Below are 22,020 nucleotides of genomic sequence, written 5' to 3' on the forward strand. Positions count from 1 at the left end.
AGAAGGAAGAGATGCAAAATGTTTCAGAGTTTACCAGACACTTAGAATCATAAAATTCTAAAGGTAAACTATCATAATGTAAAATCCAAGTATTCTTATAATGTTAAGAAAGACATACAAGTATTTCAGAAACTTTTTAATTTTGTGAACAACAGTTAAGGAAAAAATCACCTTGTACTTAATTTGTAACTAGAATGAAATATAGAATAAAATATAATACATTTTTAAATTGTATGCAAGTGAGTGAAACAGTATTTTATTATTAATAAGATATCATGTAGCTGTTTTGATATTTAAGTTCTGGTGACTATGTAGGATTTTTTCAGATAAAACATAGATAAACTACAATTTCTTTCAGTATAAGTACGGTAAAATATTCCACAGCATACATTTATAATAGTCTTTTTTTTATCCTATATTATAATTTAATTGTGCATTCTTTGTGTGTGTGTATGTATGTGTGTGTATGTTTGTGTGTGTGTGTGTGTGTGTGTGTGTGTGTATTCTTGATATGGCAACACTAATAAAAAGGAATACAGCAAGAGATGAGGATTATTTTTAAAGTATACATACTAATCATGGATAATCCTAGATTCTGACCTCAGTTTTGCAAATTTACCTGTGAGCCTCTTAGCTTCTCTTTTTTGCCTTTATATCTACAGCAAATGAGCAAGTTAAAGTCTGACCTCACTTTTTTATAGGAAGATTGTTAAAATAAATCACACAATATACATATAAACACAGAACATCGTGGAAGACAAATACTCTATAAAACTGTAGTATCATCATTATTATTATTGTTATATTATAGACAGAATTTCTGAAGAGTCAGCTGGCTGAATATATTATAGTAATTTTCTACAAAAGAGAAAATAAAAACATCATTACAATGTAGATTTAATGGCAGTTTCTTGCATTTTATTCAGCACAGCATAAGAATATTGATATATCCCCATTTGATTATTGCAAAAATGTGTTGTTTTTTTCTACTTCATGTTACCTTTATGCCTTCTTAATCAGAACCAGATCTCTAAGTATGCTATTGCACTTGTATCTCTTCTCAGAGTTCTAAAAATTGGTGAAGCCTTGATTGTCACAGATCCTTCTTATGCGTAAGAGTATTTATATGCATGTATATAATAAACATATAATTGTGAATCACTTATACAGAAATACTGTCTAAAATTATGAAGGCTCTGTGATTTTTCTTATACTTAATAAAATTTTCAGTGTCTTTGTTTTTATAAGTTAGGTTTCATATTGATCTTCTTATAATTAAAATATCATGAATGGCTAGGAATTCCCATTTAACAGTAGCAGTTAAAAACAACAATCATTTTGGCAACCTATATAACTGTAGAAGAGTCACCTTCTCAAGGGTACATCATGTAACATATTATGGGATTAAGCAAATTAATTTTTAAGCTCTGGTCATATTCTAATATTTTTGAAGTATGTGGAACATTTAAGGTACAAAAATTGCTGAAGGAAAATACTAAATTCTAATTCAAGACACAGATTAATACTAGAGTAAATCACTTAACCCAAGAAAGTAAAATATCAAAGCTTGAGAAAGAGAAACACTACAAAAGAATTAGAAAACAAGTTACAAAGTGTCTGTAGTAAGAACTTAACCTATTCAGTTACTTTGAATATAAATGGATTAAATCCTCCCATTGAAAAGAAATGGTTAAATGAATACAAAATAGACAAAAATGCTCCCAAAACAACACACACACACACACACAGCATACACAGTGCACACACACAAATGATGCTATGTAATTACAAGACTCAGCTATATGTTGCTGTAAATAATTCACTTTACTTCTAAGGACATGCATGCAGTGAAAGTGAAGGGATCAAATAAGATATTCAATACAAATGGATTCTAAAAAGAAGTGATAGCCATATCTATATTGGGTGAAATAGATATTAAACCAAAAGCAGAAAAAAAAGACAAGAAAGTTTATTGCAAAATAGTAAAGGAGTTAATCCAGTAAAAGAAAAAAAATAATCATATGTACATATGCAAACCTTGGAACAGCCATGTACATAAAGCAAGTTGGTAGAACTTAAAGAAGAGACAGATTCTGCTACAATAACAGAGGGAATTATAATATGCAAATTTCAGCACTGGACAAATCATCCAGACAAAAAATGAACAAGATGTGACAAGAGTTAAATTATACCCTTGATCAAACTGGACTAGGAGATGCCTACAGAAAATTCTTTCAAAACATTGCTGTTAGAGCTTAGTAATAAGGTATCCCCCAAAAGCTCAGATGTGTTACAATGTAAGAACATTCAGAGATGAAGTGGCCAGATTAGAAGAGCTATTATTTAATTAGTGGATTAATCCACTGATCAGAATTACCTGGAGGCAGGTATTATGTCACTGGAGGAGGTAGGTCAACTGTGGATGTGACTTGAGGGTTTATATCTTATCACTTGTGAGCAGAAAACTCTCTCTGTTTCCTTGTTGCCATGTCCTGAGCTGTTTTCTTCTTCCATGTTCTTCTGCTCTGGTGTTCTGCTTTACGTTAGTCCCACAGGACTGGATTCTTCTGTCTATGGACTGAGACCTCTGAAACCCCATATACCATAAACTTTTTCTGCTCCAAAATTTTTCTTGTCTGGTCTTTTGGTCACAGTAGTAAAAAAGCTGACTAAAACAATAGCACAGTGCACTTTCTTCTCAAGAGCATATGTAGCTTTATGACCAATCATATGTTAGGACAAAAAATAAGTCCCAGCAAATTAAAAAAAAAATGAAATCCTGGAATTCATTTACTGAATACTATGCAGTAAAACTAGAAAAAAATAACAAGAAAATGTTTGGAATCTATTGAAATACATCAAAATTAAGTAACAGTGTTGAAAAACCAAAGGATCAAGGATGAAACCAAGAAGAAAGTTAAAAAATGTCTTGAGACAAATGAAAATGGAAACATAGCAGGAATAAAAAAGCAGATGGAATCAGTACTTTGAAGAAACATCTGTAGTCTGACCATTATTGCAACACTATTCGCAACAGCCAAGAAATAAAAATAGCCTAAGTGTCCATCAAGTGATGAGTGGATAAAGAAAATATAGTTCATACACACAATGTTATATGGCTCAGAATAAAAATACGACATGCTTGTCATTTGCACCAACATGGATAGAACTGGAAAGAATTATGTTAAATGAAATAAACTGTACAAAGAAATACAAGTATCCCATATTCTCACTCAGGTGATGAACCTTAAATAGTTGATCTCATAGATAGCTTCCAGAGGCTGGGGAAAATGGTGAAGAGGAAATCATATGGGGAAAAGTTGATCAATGGGCACTAAATTATAGTTAGATAGAAATGAGAAGTCCTGATTTGCTATTTCACAGCAAGATGACTATAGATAATAACAACCTTCTGAATATTTCAATAAGCTAGAAAAAGATTTGAATGTTTTTACCATAAAAAGGTGATAAATATTTGAGGAGTTTGATACGTCTACCCTCACATATATAACGTACACAACTATTGTAAAATCACATGGTACCCCATAAAGTATACATTCTATCTGTTTGTGTATCAATTAAAATAAATCTAAATAAAAATGGGGAGATATAAATAAGCAAAATCTTTCAAGCAGAATTTCCGAAGTTTGGTTTTCTAAAGGAATAAAAATTATGTAATACCAGTGCTTGAACTTGGGATCTTTGTTTTCATTTAGTAGTTCTTAAAATTCTTACAAAGTATTAACATTAGCATTCAATTCATGATACATATCTAAATTAGTTTAAAAACAGATGTTGCTTAGAAAATGTCACTCAAGCAAGTTTTTTTATCACAACTTGTATTTAATAAAAATACTCTGTAATCATAAATATGCTTTATAGTAAAAATTACTTTCCCCCAATTATTATTATTATTTTTTTTAAAGAGAGAGTGAAAGAGGGAGAGAGAGAGAGGAGAGAGAGAGAATTTTAATATTTATTTTTCAGTTATCGGCGGACACAACATCTTTGTATGTGGTGCTGAGGATGGAACCCGGGCCGCATGCATGCCAGGCGATCGTGCTACCGCTTGAGCCACATCCCCAGCCCATATTATTTTTAATTTTAATTTTCTTCTAACATTTTCCTTAAATGTAGGACCTAGTGTAAATGAACTATAACTATAATCTCTTTTAATTTTGTGAGTTTTTTAGATATTTGTAAGAAATTACAATCCACTTGGTTATGACTATTAAAATTCCTGGATAAAACATATTGGAAAGCTTGGCTTTGTGGTTAAGTTTTAAGTTAATTTTCTTCAAACACTTAAATGCAAATATTTTATTTCTATTTTCATTCACAAAGGCATTTGATATTGTGAAGCTAATGTGTCATATTTGGCTGCCCTTGTCATGTTACATCAATCATATTCCCTTCAGTGAGACATAATCTGATTTTAGTTGATGAACATAACATGATTTGAGATACTAAGCACATTCTTTATATAAAGGTCAAAGTAAATCAGAGAAAACCTAAAATTCTTTGTTATTTAGTAATTATAATACATGATAGAAAAAATGTTTTTGTCCTTATATTTTTACTTATCCATTATAATTATATATAAATGTATAAAGAGAAGATTTAAAATAAAGCATTATTAGATGCAATGATGGCCATGATTATTTGCACTAAATTCTTGACTGGTCAAAATTTTTTATTTTTTTATTTTTAAGGAAAGACATTTTTTAATACTTAATGAATTAATCATATACATTTAAAAGTGTTTGTCTCTTCCAGGCAAAGTTCCAATAGTCTATGCTGTATTTTATATCAAGTTAATTTTTTTCAGGTTCTAAATTCCCTCTAACATAGGTTTAGAAAAATTGTTTAGGCCTTGTGGGTCCCTACCATCTAATACTATCATTTTTGCCCAGTCTTAGCCTTTTATTCTCCCTCTTATTGATGCCTATATTTTGTTGTTACTAAATAAATATTGGTATAGTTAACAGAAATTTTTCTAGTGAGGGGTGTGTGACTGTGAATTGTACTCAGGGGCACTCAATCACTAAACCACATTCCTAACCTTATTTGATATATATATATATATATATATATATATTTAATTTAGAGACGGGGTCTTACTGAGTTGCTTAGTGCCTCTCCAGTGTTGAGGCTGGCTTTGAACTCACAATCTCCCTGTCTCAGCCTCTTGAACCACTGGGATTACAGGCATGCATCAGCACACCTGGCATACAAAAATATTTTAATACCCCTGAATTATTTACTATAGTAATTGATGTTCTTAGTGAATTCAGAATAAGGGAGAAAGGTTTGAAAAGTATAAGTAATACAATATTGTGCACTTGGTTTATTCTATATCTTATTTTTCTTCAGTTAGCATGCATGGAAGATAAAGAACACAGCTTTCCTGGAACATCCTGTTTATTAATTTTTAATACTGTCTTAGTCCATTCTGGCTGCTATCACAAAACAACATAGATTGTTTATGAACAATATAAATGTGTTTTTAACAGTTCTGGAATCTGGGATTGGCATGATCCAGGAATCGATCTGGCGTGGACCTTGCTTTCTCTCATACATCAGAGCTTCTAGTTTTGTCTTAGTAGAAGAGAGAACTCTGGTCTCATCAACCCCTTATAAGGACTCTAGTGGAATTCATGAGCAATTTACTCTCATGAACAAGTTATCCCAAGCCTCACCTCTCAATATACCCTTAGAAGACTTCAACATATGACTTTTGAGGAATACATAAATACAGTCCACAATGAATGCCTTTATTTTTAGCTTTTAGATTTGTAATACAGTTATAAATAACAGTATCTTTTCGCTTTTCTCATTCGATCCAATAAAAGTCATTCAAGTGAAATCGAAAATTACAAAAAGAGATATCTTAGTAAATAATTCATTGTCTTAGGAATGAATATTGAATATATATATATATATATATATATATATATATATATATATATATATATATCCTATATACATAGGGTGTATATATATCCTATATATATAAAGGATGATTTCTCTGAGTTTTAAACTACTTTAATCCGCAACAATTTAAGATTTAATCAAGGTATTAATAACAAATTAGTCATCAGTCCTTATTTTAATTATATTTTATTTCACATTATAACTGTAAACTAGTATATGAAAACATTTTTTTATGAAAGAGGTAACATACTTTATTCTTAAAGAATTTTTGAAAAACAAATACCAAATGTCTTCTTTGATATAATGAGAGCAACTATGAACAGAGCAGGGAGGAAGAGTAGGAAGAAAAGATTAACATTAAACAGAGACATGAGATGGGAGGGAAAGGGTGAGAAAAGGGAAATTGCATGGAAATGAAGGGAGACCCTCATTGCTATACAAAATTACATACAAGAGGTTGTGAGGGAATGGGAAAATAAACAAGGAGAGAAATGAAATACAGTAGATGGGGTAGAGAGAGAAGTTGGGAGGGGAGGGGAGGGGGGATAGTAGGGGATAGGAAAGGTAGCAGAATACAACAATGACCAATAGGACATTATGTAAAATTGTGGAAGTGTAACCGATGTGACTCTGCAATCTGCATTTGGGGTAAAATTGGGGGTTCATAACCCACTTCAGTCCAATGTATGAAGTATGTTATGTCAAGAGCTTTGTAATGTTGTGAACAACCAATAAAAAAAAAAAAAGAATTTTTGACATACTGAAATATACAATAGAAATTAAGGTAAGCTCCCATATATACCTTCTTCCCCATTCAAAGCTTCTTATATCATTAAAATCTTACTTTGAATTGATATATTTTTCTCAATTGGTTAAACGAAATTGATATATTATTAATAATGAATGATTGTAGTCCAAATTAGGATTCCTTCTTTGTATTTTACAGTTATATAAGTTTTCCAAATGCATGATGGTATGTGTACATATATCATATATAATTTTTCATTGCTTTAGGAACTTTGGATTGTGCATAGGAGAGTGAAGGGAAGGGTGGGACTATGGGGATGGGACTGTGGGGATGGGAAAAAAGAATGAGACAGATTATATATAAGATTACACTACTACTGGGACTATGCACCATATACAGCCAGAGAAAAGAGAAACTGAACTCCATTTATGTATAATGTGTCAAAATGCATTCTACTGTAATGTATAACCAATTAGAACAAATTTAAAAATGTACAAAAAAGAAAGAAACTCATAGCCTAGTGTGGTGGCACATGCTTGTAATTCAACATACTCAGGAGGCTGAGACATGAGGATTGCAAGTTCCAAATAAGCCTCAGCAATTTAGCAAGGCCCTAAACAATTTAACTAAATCCTTCTCAATATTAAAAAGATGGAAAAAATTAAGAAGGTTTGATTATGGCTCAGGGTTTGAGCACCCTGGGTTAAATCTCTAGTTACCACCACCATCAAAAAAAGAAAGAAACTCATTCTATTCATCATTTCTACTTTGTCACATAACCCATGGTAACCACCGATCTTTTTATTGCCTATCTTAGAATGCCACATAGTTTGAAATATGTATTTTTTTCAGAATGGCTTCTCTCACTTAGAAATACTTAAGTTTCTACTATATATTTTGTAACTTGATAGCTCATTTCTTTTAGAAAATTGGATAATATTTTACTTTATGGATATATCATAGTTTATTTATCCAGGTACCTAAGGCAGGAAACATTTTTGTTGCTAACTTTTACCAGTTATAAATAAATCTGCTATAGATATTCATGTTCAGGTTTTTGAGTGGACTTGTTTTTAATTCATTTACACATATAACTAGCAGTACAGATTCTGGGTCATATTCTAAAATTGTTTAGGTTTTTAAGGAATTTCCAAATGTCTTCCAAAAGAGCTATAGTATTTTTTATTCCCACCAGAAATTGATTTTTCCCCTGAAGTTACACATAATTACCAGCCTTTGAGGCTATCAATATTTTAGATTTTGGTCACTCTAATAAGGGTACTTTGGTTATGTCTTTTTATAATTTATAATTCTCTAATAATTTTAAGATGATGAGCATCTCTTCATATGTGTATTTGCTATATGTATTACTTCTATTTTGAGTTGTTTCTTAAGATTTCTTGCCTACTTTTTAGTTTTTTGATTTTTTAAGAAAGAAGTTTATCAGATATGTGCTTCACAAATATTTTATCTCAGTTGTGATTTGTATTTTCATTCTCTTAACACTATCATGGAGCAGAAATTTTTCTTTGTTTTTAATTTTAATGAAGTCCAACTTCTTTTTTTTCCCCTTTCTCATAAATCTTTCTTTATTGTTGTAGCTAAAGACTTTTTTTTCATGTGACTATTCGCTTCTGCACCATTTGTCAAAAACACTCCCTTTACTGGCTCTACTGGATTTGCTTTCCTCTGCTAGCAAAGAGGAATTTACTGTGCTTGTGTGGGTGTATTTGGGGGCTTATTTTTTATTTTCTTTGATCTTTTTTATGGATGCTTTTGTTAATATTATACTACGTCCATTGCTGCTTCTGTGCAGTAAACCACATTGGTCAGAATACCAGATTCACATGTAAAGAATTCACCATCCATGGGCTATGCAGTTAATTTTTAGCAAAATTGAAAAATGCACTACAAAGCCAGAAATTTAGCAAAGAATACTGAATTATTTTTATATTTCAGTGCTACATTTTACTTAGCATAATCCTTCATAACAGAAAAAATTGTTTTCCATCAATCCGAATATGAAAGAGAATAATGGTAAAATGCCAGTTTAATACTAAGGAATATTTACCTCTTTTTTTATAAAGGGGATATTATAGTTGGACTGAGAGATACAGGTAGTTACAGGAGGGTCATTTACCATTCCTTATTTTTGTAATAATTCATTCATTTAGCAAATATTGATTAAGTACCACCATGCGCCAGGAACCAGATAGAAAAAAAATAATGATTTGTAAAGTTAATAAGATCAGATTAAAGAAGCCTCATGTGAAATATTTTTTGGAAGAGCATTCCAATAAACATAAATAGGTAATGCAAACATGTTCAAATTTGTGTTTCAGATATGGGAGAATATAATATCCAACCTATGTAGTTGGATTCTGTTCTGAATATCTTATTCATTGGTTACCAGCTGCCCTGAAACAGCATAGGGCATGGATTTGATAGTGGTTCCCCAATGTGTTTGCAAATTTTATTACTTAGAGATCTTTAAAATCACTATACCTGAACTTTACCCCTAAACTTTCTCACTCAATTGATATGTCATGAACGCTAGGAATATGGACTTTTAATATGTTCTTGGGTGATTCTTACAGGCAGCAAAATTTGGAAATTTATCTGTGCTCAAAATTATTTTTGAATCACTGGACATTGAATAGTATAAATACCAAGTTAATTAACATAACAGAATATTTACTTCACAATTTGGCCTTGATGTGTCCCTAATCATATATGCCTTTATATCTTTTGTACTATTTTTCATCAGGTTTTCCCAGTTCTTTTACGTCAGTGCTTCTTTTTATGCTTAGCCATATGCTTTGAATTTCCTTTCTTATTTGTCCAGATTCACCCTTTTTGAATCACTGAAATTCACTGAATTCCTAGAGGAAACTTCTACTTCTACCAGTTCTACATGAATTTTATTTTTTATTTATTTATTTTTTTTGTGTGTGTGTGTATAATTCCTGTTTACTCTCATTGTAGTAGGATGATTCTCAATAATGATCTCTGTTTTACTCACAAGAAAAAAATCAAAATTGCACCAAACTTTATAAAGTCATCCTCTAATATGTGCTCCCATAGTTCACATTCTACTTATTATTCGTAGCTCACTTTTTGCTTATTGTTTGTTGTAGTATACCACAATTTTTAAGTAACTTGGGTGCATTTGTTACTATATTGCATGAGGAAGACCAAAAATATTGTCTTTTATAAAATATTTTGTTGGTTACACAGTGAGTTCCTACATAAATGGTTGGTTTATTTAAATGTGTCTATATATGTAAGTTAATACATGTGAGAAATTATACAACATTTGTTTAAAACTGCCACAAATATTCAATTTTAATTTTCAAATTACTTTAGTTCTTACTGGTAAGGCTCATCTTTCATCAGCTGTCTAGAATATTGTAGATTTAATTTACACAAATCCACTTAAGGTCATTTCTGCAACACAGTGACAATGATTTTACCAATATAGTCTGAAACAAATTGAGGTCAGTGTACATTTTCTCATAGCCTTGCTCTTAGCTTGCTTCCATGAACTGCAGAAGGTTTCAATTTACTGAAGCACCGAGGTAGGTAAGATCCAATCAAAGTAAAAGCAAAATCAATAAATGCTAACCTCGAAGGGCTAAATAGTAGTGACATCAGTCACAAAGAAAAGTTATTTGCAGGTTTGAAATACTTTTGTTCTATAAAGGTAAGAGAATAAGACTGCAATATAAGCATGCGTGAATTTTGTTTTCCTTAATGTAGTGAACATGTAGACAAAGAGATAACAAGGTAAATTACTTTATATGAATAGACTAGTGCTTAACAATGAGAGAAAATGTGATCTTCTGATCCTGATAGCAAGGTATGTTGCCTTTGCAACTCATTTCTTGTAATACAGTCTATAAAGAAACACATAGAATACTTTTTAATGTTTGTGATAACATTTATATCAATTTTTATTTCTCCTTATATGAATGCTTTTAAGGGCTATGTGCAAAGCCTTCATGGGTTTTATACCTGAAACAAAATATAAGCAACATAAAGAGTGGAACATGGATTAAAAATGAATAGAAAAGGCACTAAATTCCAACATGTGCCTGAGTCCCAATGGCGCTATTTGCTGCTACATGAACTTGATCAATTTGTCATCATTAATTCTATTTTAAAGTTTTTAGCACAATACTACTTATCTAATATGGTGCTTTAAGTACTTAAAAGGAGAAGAGTATATTAGGGACTCACTAAATATTGCCTTAATGATGGTGTATAGTAGTCATCAAATAATAAATTGAAAAAACTTTATAATTTTGAAATCATCTTGGCTTGAACTCCTTGACTTTCAATCAATGGAGTGATTTTGTAGAAACTAAAGGAAATAAGTTATTTGAGTGATGATAATAGCTATGACTCAGTTTATTTTTTTTTACCTTATTTATATCAATTCTAATATTGCCATTCATTTTCCCTCCAATGTTTCATACATCACTAGAGTGAATCATTAGGTAATTGCTTCATTTAGCCATTTTGATTGACAAAATTATTAGTTTCATATTAAATTAACAGTTTGACTTTTCATATGCTTCAAATTATTACCAAGTATCTGATCTGTATTTTCAATCTGTAGAGAAAAAATCAAGGTAAAAATTATAAATTACCTTGTGTTATTGTCATCACATACAGAGTTATAATACTGAACTCATGGCAGTACCTTAAAATGTTTTCGTGTACTCTTTCATCATATATTTAATGGACCCATATCTTACACAGGGACCATAAAATTTCATTTCCATTTGGATTGCTGTTTCAGTTCTTCTACATTGTTATTAGAACAACAATCTTTAAACTAACTCTAATACATCAGAGATATAATTCTATGACATTCTTCACATGACAGCCAAATATACATGTTTTGAGCAATGTGTGTTTTTCCCAGAGTAGATTTTAATTTATCCAGAAATAAAATGGGTTTTAAGATGGCTTCTGAAACTATGAAGAGACTACATATCACTTCTTAGGGGCAGACTATTTAAGGGCATTTTAGATGATTAAAAAGGACTTTGTCACATGAATCAGGTTGGTGACCAAATGCATACTGTCCTCTCTCACTTTTACCCTTTTGTTATCATCTAAGGCCTAATAAAATTCTGATTTAATGTTTTGCCTGATCTCATCTTTTCCAGGTGGAACGGATAATAGGGTCAAGCAGTTAAGTGTATTAAAGTGAAGACAGGGCTCCTTGAGAACTACATATTACTATGTTAACTGACTGAAGATCCCAAGGGTGAGATAAACAGTAGGGAAAACAGAATGTGACCTGATAGGGTCTAGGTGCATTTTTTCTTCAGAAGCTTGTCCCTTCTTTGACAGCTTGGAAGATTTGCCCTTGGTTTTATTTAACTTTTTAAATAAAATTTCCTTTCAAATGTTAAAGAAAAATATATAAAAAGCATATTTTTATAAAAGGTAAAAATTAATGTTTATTATTACTTTGACAAGGATAGTTCAATCAATGGCTGCAACTTTTATTTGTTGGCTAGTTTGAGAGCTTTTGCTAGTGAAACCAAAGGAATTAACAAGGCAACCTGGGACATAAAAGTACATCAAATACAGCATTTCTAAAGTCCAAATATTATTTAAGTTTTAGGGCTAGAAACAAATATCAAAGCAGAAATATACAAAAATATGCAACCCAAGAAAGAGAACAAGAGAATAGTTCAAGAGGTTAAGAACCTCATCTGCTGTATTCAATATGTTCTGTTTCATGCTGTTTAAAAATGAAAGAACAGACAAATGATTTTTAAAAGGAAAAATTCTTGAATGAATAAGAAATAAATAAGCTAAAAATAAATGAGAAGAGTTTCAGAGGCTTATCTTAGACTACAAATCACTTAATAGTTTTTTATTCTTTATTTTCAAATGCTTAATTAGTCTTGACGTTTTGGATAGGTTTATTTTTCTTGAAAACAAGTGCTAAGGTTACCAGTCATTTCCTTTGGTATATATCAAATATTCATTATCAAATCTGCTCACTCTCATATGTTTTTCTTCTCCTGCCTTTTTTTCCTTACAAGGGAGATGAACTTTTACACAAGCACTTCTTAAACAAATGTTAAACTAGCATAAATTTGACTACTTTACTTTTATAATATAAAATTTACTACTCAATGTAGTCTTTAGGGCTTCTGTGTGGTAGTAATTTCAGTTGAAATAATACCTCATTGTGCAAATTCACAAGGTCATAAGAGTACATATTTCTCAGATTCTTTTTGAACGTAATTAACTTCTTTTCTGGTTCAAACCACTTCACTAAAGGCAATATTTCTACCTATGAAAGCCAAAAAATGTGTTCCCATTTGTTTGAGTGACCCAAGCACATTACAGTTGTATAGATCACTGGTTATTATAGCTTGCATGTCATGTAAAGAAGACCTTCAGCTTAGAAGTAATATGTCCTGGTTCAGTTGGTTTTCAAGTGTCCTGTCAATTTTGGTTAAATATTGATAACTCTGCACACCAGAATGCAGAAAGTCCATTTTGCAGGTAGATAGTAGACAACTGGCAAAATGAAGCTTTTTATATACTCAGGAAGTACAGAAACTATATACAACATTGATATAATAAAATCCCATTAGATAGAAACTTGTATAAACAATACAAATGATGATAATATCCCACATGTACAGTCATGAGGTTAAGTCAGACATCCCAGTCTATAATAAAAGTGTGAATACAATTGCCTTAAAAATAAATTTAATATGTCTCTGAGACCTAAAATGTATTAAATATGTTGTCAGAAAACATAGTTTAGTTTCCTCAGAGTAATTCTGATAAAGGAAGACTACATATAATATTAATCACTGCTACTGAAACAACCTACATAGATAATATTAGCTTTTTAAATTAAAAATCCAGTAATGTAGGTGGCATTTTTTTAGCTTTAGCATTCTATGTCTTTAAGCAGAGTTGATTATCATTATTAGAAATTGAATTAAACATTTTGAAGTAAAATTCCATTTTGTGTAGCAATAAGGAAAATTTTTTTAATAATCATAATGAAGATTTTTAAAGTAAAGGAATTTATGCTGTCTATTATTTCATTTTTATTTTAAAAAATATTTTTAAGGAAGTATTTTTGCAATGTGTTCTGGGCTTGGCACTAGCATACAATAATAGTGACCAGGGCAGAACTCTACTTCATAGAATTATGTCAAGTTAGGGAAAAAAGCATAAAATAGATGATTATGTAACAAGGATGTTAATAAGTAGTGCATTTACACTCTTTTGTATGCAATATCATATCCGCTTAGTTCGTTTCTAATGCAGCCACTGCTGTCGTAAATAGTCCCTCACAAGCTTTGAAGAACAACTTTGTATTTCTACAACCTCATCATCTTGTAATTACAACTTTGTCTTATCATTTGGGACACAGACATTCACTTGCTCCTCACAAAGAATTCAGAAATCAAAGGGATGTGGATAATGAGCAATAATGGATGACTTGGCCAGTGGGTGATGGGATGTAATAAATTAATAATCTCTTTTGCTCCATTTCCCACCCTCTTCTTCTACTCCTTCCCAGGAAAAGATTTGCAAGTAGACAACTCTCACGTAAATTTATATTGTAGGTACTGTTCTGGGGAAAAGTCCAGACTAAGATATTTACAACTTTAAAATACACCTAAATAGTAAATACTCAAGATGGGATTATGTAACTATTTCATTCCTAGTCAAAAAACCCAAAAAATTATACATGACAGAAGTAATATAATGTTTCTCTAACTTGACATAATTCTATGAAGTTGAGTTCTGCCCTGGTCACTGTTGTTATATGCTAGTGCCAAGCCCAGAACAAATTATAAAAATACTTCCTCAAAAATATTTTTAAAAATAAAAATGAAATAATGGACAGCATAAATTCCGTTACTTTAAAAATCTTCATTATGATTATTACAAGAATTTTCCTTATTGCTACACAAAATTAAATTCTACTTCAAAATGTTTAATTCAATTTCTAATAATGCTAATCAATTCTGCTTAAAGATATAGAATGCTAAAGCTAAAAAAAATGCCACCTACATTACTGGATTTTTAATTTAATAGATTTTTAACTTAAGAATCTTTTGCATAAATTAAAATCACAAAATTTAATAATACTTTCATTTGTGGTTCATCCAAATGGGTGCAGGTGAAAGGTAAAGTATTGGCCTTTGTAGTGGTTAAATATTAGTAAATGCATTAATACAAATATTTAATAAAATATCCATCTGACCCTTTAGAAAAAATACTGCTAATCCCTCTATATGAGAAAAATCACGAAAATATTCCTACCAAAACAAAGGATGTTTCACTTCTGAGAATTTACAATGGAATAGACCAGAAATGAAGAATTAAGGATGCATAATTTGAAGGAAAAGGAAATGAATTTGCTGTTGTATTAGATTTAGAGCATGAGACAAAGAAGAGGGAACAAAAGTTTAGCAAGATTTTTGGTCTGAGCAAAAGCACAAAGGAGATTCTGTTTCTCAGATACAGAAGGCTGGCTCTAAGGGACATGTTTGAAAATTGGATTATCAATTCATATGGAAGATGTTGAGAAAAATTCAATCTGTTCAGTATGCAAATAAAATTGTTCAAGTGTTGAGGCAGTAGATACACATGAATGAAGGATCCCAACATTTTATTTTGTATTATACTTTATTTTAATTGTGGATGTTGAATCAGGTGAATTGCTGATAGGATGGGGCCAAAGACTAGGAGAGGTTCAAGTTAGAGGAGACAGCAGTGATGAATAACGAGAGTTGTGACTGATATGCTCTGAAAACATGATTTAAGTAACCTAAACACAAAAATGTATTGAAGCCTCCTATTGCCACCTATAAATGTAATCTGTATGAAAATTTTCTGCCTTTACATGAAACAGTAGACAAGTTTCATTACTTCTGGTCATTCTTAAGAAATGGAAATTCCTAAGATCTTCTTAAGTTTCAGACACAGTCTGAATCAGTAATTAGAATTTCCAATTACAGGAAATGTTCAATATTGTGCAGTTAATTTAATGTCAAGTAGTTCTCCTTCTTCATTTGAAATCTTTTGATGTGTAGCCTAGGAAGGAAGGCTAAGTATGAGCTAGAAGTTCTTAAGAAAATTTAAAAGGTGGAGCCATCCTCTCTGGACATGGTCGTGTTAATAGCCAACCATTTTTTATACAATAAATTGCCATGATACTGGCAGGGTGCCTCTCCTTTCAGGGCAGCTTCCCATGGACTTACTGGCTTTCTGTGTCTCCCATCTTCAGAGAGTTCTTTATTTTTCAGATGTGTTTCTTTTGGTCTAAATCATCCTCAAGGTAGGATTCTTTGCTATGAGCTTTATATTTGCTTTAGAAAAACACCCTGTCTGAAAATCCAGGCCCCTATTAATAGGGATGTATTTTAATTCAGACTGCAAAGACCCCATTTTGCCATAGTGCTCAAGCAGTTCATCCACCTATGGCCCCTTGTCCTTCAGCCTTTATAGGAGGTATCAGAACTTTGCCCCCTGGCTTTGTCTCATTCCATGTGTTATGATTCTAACTGTTTCTTCTCATCACTGTCTTCTCTTTGTCCATGAGCTGATAAAATTCACACTTACAAATGTAACTCTCTTTACATTTGTCTTTCGGAAACTCCTCTTTTTATATAATTTTTTGTTCTTGAATTGGGTCATTAAACTAGAAATTTTAAATTTTCTCTACAGATATTTCAAAATTTCTATCAACAGGTCTGTCTTCTTATATCATGCAATTAAAATCAAACCTTGCCATTTTATAATCTGAGGAGATGTGAAATTTTTTTTATGTGTAATGGAAAATAATCCAACAAAGCTTGATGTGGTAGGTAATCACCAAGGTTTTAATCAGATATAACTTAAAATACTGCTAATACATGAAAAGAATTGCCAACTATTCTGAGTGTAAGTTACACAAATAATTCTTATTGATATGTTTTAAGTTTTACATATTATTACATTCAACATCAAATAATTTATTGGGTGTATATTTATGATGTGTAATTTTTTATTTTGACTGGTAAATAGAACAAAGACATAACAGACCCTCTTTTATACTAAACTAGCCCAGGACTCTATATTTTACCTGGGTTCTGAACATCATCTTTTTCTTTAAATGTAAAAAAAAAAGGAATCAATAGAATATTCAGTAGAAATTTATGATTTTATACTTTGAATCACAGAACTTGTCTAAAACAGGAAGGTACCAGAGACTTTTAGAAAGTTATCTTTCTCTCTGAAATAATGTAATTTATAGTTTTCATCCATATGTAAATTGCTTATCTTCAGAATAGATGGAATCTGAACAGCATGTGGAAGCATTGGGTATGTTGGAAGAGGAACTTCCTTCCATGCTACAAGCATGAAGTACAAAAAATAAGGCAAATGCTGATTGGGGGAGTTTACAGATTCTGAGTCTAGTGGATTAGAGAAGCTTTCCCAGAAAAGAAGATGCCTGTGTTGAATCTTGAAAGCAGATGGAAAAGTAGTTGCATGAGTCAAAGCATGAACTGTAAATATATCACATAAGAGAGTTTTGAGAAATGAAGATGGAACAGTAGTCATGCATGAGACAATAAAGGGTCTTAAATGGCATAATGCAGGTTTTTTTTTTTTAATTCTACAGGTAACAAGGGGTCATTAAACAATTTTTATCATGGTGAAAACTCATGCTGGTGGTATTACTATGAAAGCTTTATGGTGGATGAAAAGTGAAAAAACAGAATCAAGAATCCAACTAAGGATGCTGTCATAGTAGTTCAGAGATAATATGAGGCAGTGATGCTCCATGGCACCAGGGAGTGAAAGAAGGAGAATAATTAATCAAGGCAAATTGCTTGGACTTGGTGAATAATAAGATCTTAAAAATGAGAAAGACTCAGTTATAAAATAAAATTCAAAGTTTATACTATGGGTGTGTTTTGATAGTAACAAATATAAAAATGAAAATAGAAGAATTTTATTTTGGAAACCAGGAGGAAAAGATAATGATAAAGAAGTTAATCAGTTTTGTAAATTTTGATTGTGAGATGTCCACTGGATATTCAGAAGGAGATTTATGGCAGAGAATTGTGGTTCAAAGTTTGAAATTCAGATGGAAGTGTAGGCAACAGAAACTGATTTAATCTTCTGCAAAATAAGAATGTGTTGAAGCTTTAAGAATAGGTGAAATTATCTCAATATCTTTATGCTTCTGTTCTATAGAAGTCATATTATTTTGGGGTTTTTATTTGTATACTGTATTGGATTTTCCTTTTAAGTTAAAAATCAATACATACTCTATGTAATTGCCAAGCAAATTTCTAAGATTTATTATATTTTTAATTATAGAGAATTTCACTAGTATTATCTTCTTCAGAAACTTTGAATAACTTTTATTTGCCATCTCTCTGTTATTTTGCTATTCTCTTTCCTGTTTATTCATTCTGGAATAAAAAAGTATGTAGCAACCCAATATTTCATAAAATGCATGGATTACCCTTAGTTCTTCTTACTATCTGCATGAATATTTGTATATAATTCCCTAGCAAATTTTAAGTCAGAAGGTATTTCAGACTAGGGTCCCTGGGAAAAATATCTGAATTAAATATTTACTCACAAGAGGTTTATGGGTATGCACTTGGGGAAAAGTGTAAGTAAGTGAGGGAAGCACGAAAGGAGAATTGAATTTAAAAATGTATCACCATGGCCTCAGATGATCTCAAAAGCTGTGCTGCCCAAAACTGAGAAAACAGGTCTGGGTCTTTGCATTCCACTATCAACCATTCTTTGAATGCAGGCTAACCTGCAGACAAGTGTAATTCCATGAAAGAGACTTAGAAGTGAGTTGTCAAAAGCCAAGACGAGCTATACAAATAAATCTTTCATTATCAAATGAGATGCAGCACTGGCCCTCTTATGTATCTATTTTGTACCATTTTGATCCACAAACTTCAAATATTAAGGTTCACCTCAACAAGATCAGCTTCTCCAGTGTTTTACTGCATGTTCTCTCCTGGAAAAATATAGTGGGATAATTTACAGTCCTCTTTCTTTGCATGACATTGATCTCAGGTATAAGAACACTTTTTAGAATTTGGAGGGACATGGATGGCATTAGAGCAGATTATGCTAAGTGAAGCTAGCCAATCCTTAAAAAACAAATGCCAAATGACTTCTTTGATATAAGGGGAGTAACCAAGGACAGGGTAGGGACGAAGAGCTTAAGAAGAAGATTAACATTAAACAGGGATGAGAGGTGGGAGGGAAAGGGAGTGAGAAGGGAAATTGCATGGAAATGGAAGGTGATCCTCAGGGTTATACAAAATTACATATAAGAGGAAAGGAGGGGTAAGAGAAGAATAATACAAGTGGAAGAAATGATTTACAGTAGAGGGGGTAGAGAGAGAAAAGGGGAGGGGAGGGGAAGGGGGATAGTAGAGAATAGGATAGACAGCAGAATACATCAGACACTAGAATGGCAATATGTAAATCAATGGAAGTGTAACTGATGTGATACAGCAATCTGTATACGGGGTAAAAATGGGAGTTCATAACCCACTTGAATCAAACTGTGAAATATGATATATTAAGAACTATGTAATGTTTTGAACGACCAACAATAAAAAAAAAAATAAAAAAAGAACACTTTTTAGATTCCCATTCCATAAAAAAGCATCTCTATTGTCTTTGTGGCTTAACTGAAAATTTAAGATAATTTTTATCCACCAATAATTATCTAATACAATTGTCTACATAATATTGATATTTATATATAGGTCATAGCTCAGGAAATCTCAGTGAATTAAGTGAATGTCAAGTGTAATCATTGCTACTTTGTAGCAATAGTCTTACAAGTCACTAATAAATAGGTCAATTTTTTTTGTCATATAGTTATTCCTTAGTTTGCAGGTCTCTGCATACAAGACATAAGGCAGCCATAGACTAAAGTTCAATGAGATAGTTATCTTTTCTTCTAGCAAAAGTGCTCCACTTTTGGGAGATATGTCCTGTAAATCTATGAAGCTAAGTTATACGCACGGGATGTACTACAAGTGGGTCACTGAGGGGATGGGAACTAGCACTAGACCTATTCACCCTTTTTGGTTTCTAATTATTGGGGAGAAGGGCTATCTAAAGATTGGTGATTTTTCGATACGTAAAACACACACTTTAGGAAGATGTTCCATCCTTACAGAATATCAGCTCCAACCATGCACCTTAGTTGGCACCTCTGGACCTCATTCCACTGTTTTACTATTCAGTGGTATCTGAGAGGTTGCTGTATTCATAAGATTAGTGGGTTCTCATCCTTATGCATCCATTACCATGTCTCTGTTGCAATTTACCTTTGATAAATTTCAGTGTTATAAGGCACATTATGATTGGATGAAATATTCTGTTAGCCCTTGTCAGTGGTACTTTGTGAGCCTTGTGAGCAAGAGAAAGCAAAGTATATTCATTTATTCCATGAAGATTGATCTTAACCTTTTCCAAGATGTAAGGGAACTAATGTAATGCAATTATCACCAAATAACTTATTAGTTTCTGTTCAGCAAGCTATCATCAATATGATGAATCATATTATCTTCTGAAGAATGTTAAGAAGTTAAAAATAAGGACGCATTTCCTAAATCAATGACAACATGTTATGTACCTAAGGTTATGCTAATCTGTTCTAAAAACATATCTGTAGTGGCACCTACAATTAAAACTAATATTTAGCAATTCATTTCTGGTAGGAAACTCTTTTGTTCTTTCAATTGGTTTTATTTATTAATTTTTAAGAGGCCAGACTGACATAAACAATAGGGTTGTAATAAGAATTACGAACCTTTATCTTTATATTTAAGACTTTTTTCCTACCTGAATTTGATAGTAATTTGGATTTTTCTCTTATCTGACAGGGGCAGATTCAAAGTCTTCATTTTGATCTTTCCCACCATGATATTTGTGTGAAGTTTCTGCTAACTCCTTGTCAAGAACTTGAAGGATCTGAGCTTTTACCCCATTTTCTGCTTACAAGTTAGGCTGTAACAGAAGATTCAAAGCTTCAAGGTCAGAGGAAAATAACCTGATTACATAGAGTAGAGCAAAGCTCCTCTTTCTCTCCAAGTGTTACAAGAACAATGTTAAGTGGTTCAAATAGATTCAAGACATATGGGTTTGTTCCATATTTGAGTTATATCAAGCTTGGAGGACACATTTTTGATAATGAGCAATATACCTGCCTCTGATTTGCCCTGGATGAAGACATTTTCTTCATTGTACTGGACAGTAAAGAAACTTGTCCTTTGCTTCAAAGGGATTATTTCTTTCAGCCAAGACTATTTGCTATACAATTATTCTTGAAATGATAGCTCTGAACAAAAAAAACACCAAGTCCTTTGCACTTAAAACGTTCAGATATATAGGAGATTGATGGGAATTTCTCTCTCAAATTTACCAACAACTTACAACATAATAATATAATTAGAAATGAGAAAAATTAACAACCTGTGGCTACATAGACACAGTGGACTTTCTATTAACCAGACCTAGACTGGGATTCCACCTCTAATTTGTCTCCGATTTACCTTGATTCTGCAGGGGCATATAGCAAACATGAACAAAACTTCCTGAATATTCCAACCTAAATAAAGTATTTCCATGTTTTTTGTATCTTTTTTTTCCTGATCGAGGTCCTACTCTTTTCCAGAAATAAGTTCAAATATCAAATGTTAAATTCAAACTTTGAGACATGAAGTTAGGCTTTATTTGACATTTCTATTCTAATGATTCAGTATTTGATTGACACAAAATTCTTTCAACCTACAAAAGCAGTGGAGCAATTTCCAAATCAGGGTAACAAAATGATACTGGCAAAGATAGAGTTTGATAAACTATGAATCATAATTTTATATACATATGTATATATAATATCATATATGTGTGTGTATAGATATAAAATACAATATATGTATATGCATGCATAATACATATATTTCTTAAATAAAAGACTCTACCAAAGAATAAAAAGAAAGAATGAAGGAAGAAAAGGAAAGAATAAAAAAGGAAGTAGTAATGAAGGAACAAAGGAAGAATGAATAGCATTAATCTTAACTACTCAGGAAGAATAGTTATTAGTTGTTTTTCTTTTTAATTTTATTTTCTAAATATGTAGTCATAGGTTCATAGTTTTTGGTTGAAGATTCTAACATTCACCTCTGAAGAAATTGAGAATATCCTCCTTATAGCCCACCTGAAATGTTTTCTATGCTAAATTTTATTTTTTTTCATTTAGTTTTTTTCATTTCATCGTGGAATTCAGGGAAGGG

At 31.6% G+C, this 22,020-nt stretch overlaps 1 long non-coding RNA gene across 1 annotated transcript in view; it reads left to right on the forward strand.

Annotated features, from left to right (window-relative positions):
• Positions 1–21,522, forward strand: part of LOC308645410 — a 67,682-nt gene extending 46,160 nt beyond the window's left edge. The window contains exon 3 of the long non-coding RNA XR_014021209.1: positions 20,611–21,522. This is a non-coding gene — a long non-coding RNA (uncharacterized lncRNA). The remainder of the gene's footprint in view (positions 1–20,610) is intronic.
• The last annotated feature ends 498 nt before the right edge of the window (positions 21,523–22,020 follow it).

This window comes from Spermophilus citellus, assembly GCF_964194105.1.
Source record: "Spermophilus citellus genome assembly, chromosome: 1".
Taxonomy (NCBI): domain Eukaryota; kingdom Metazoa; phylum Chordata; class Mammalia; order Rodentia; family Sciuridae; genus Spermophilus; species Spermophilus citellus.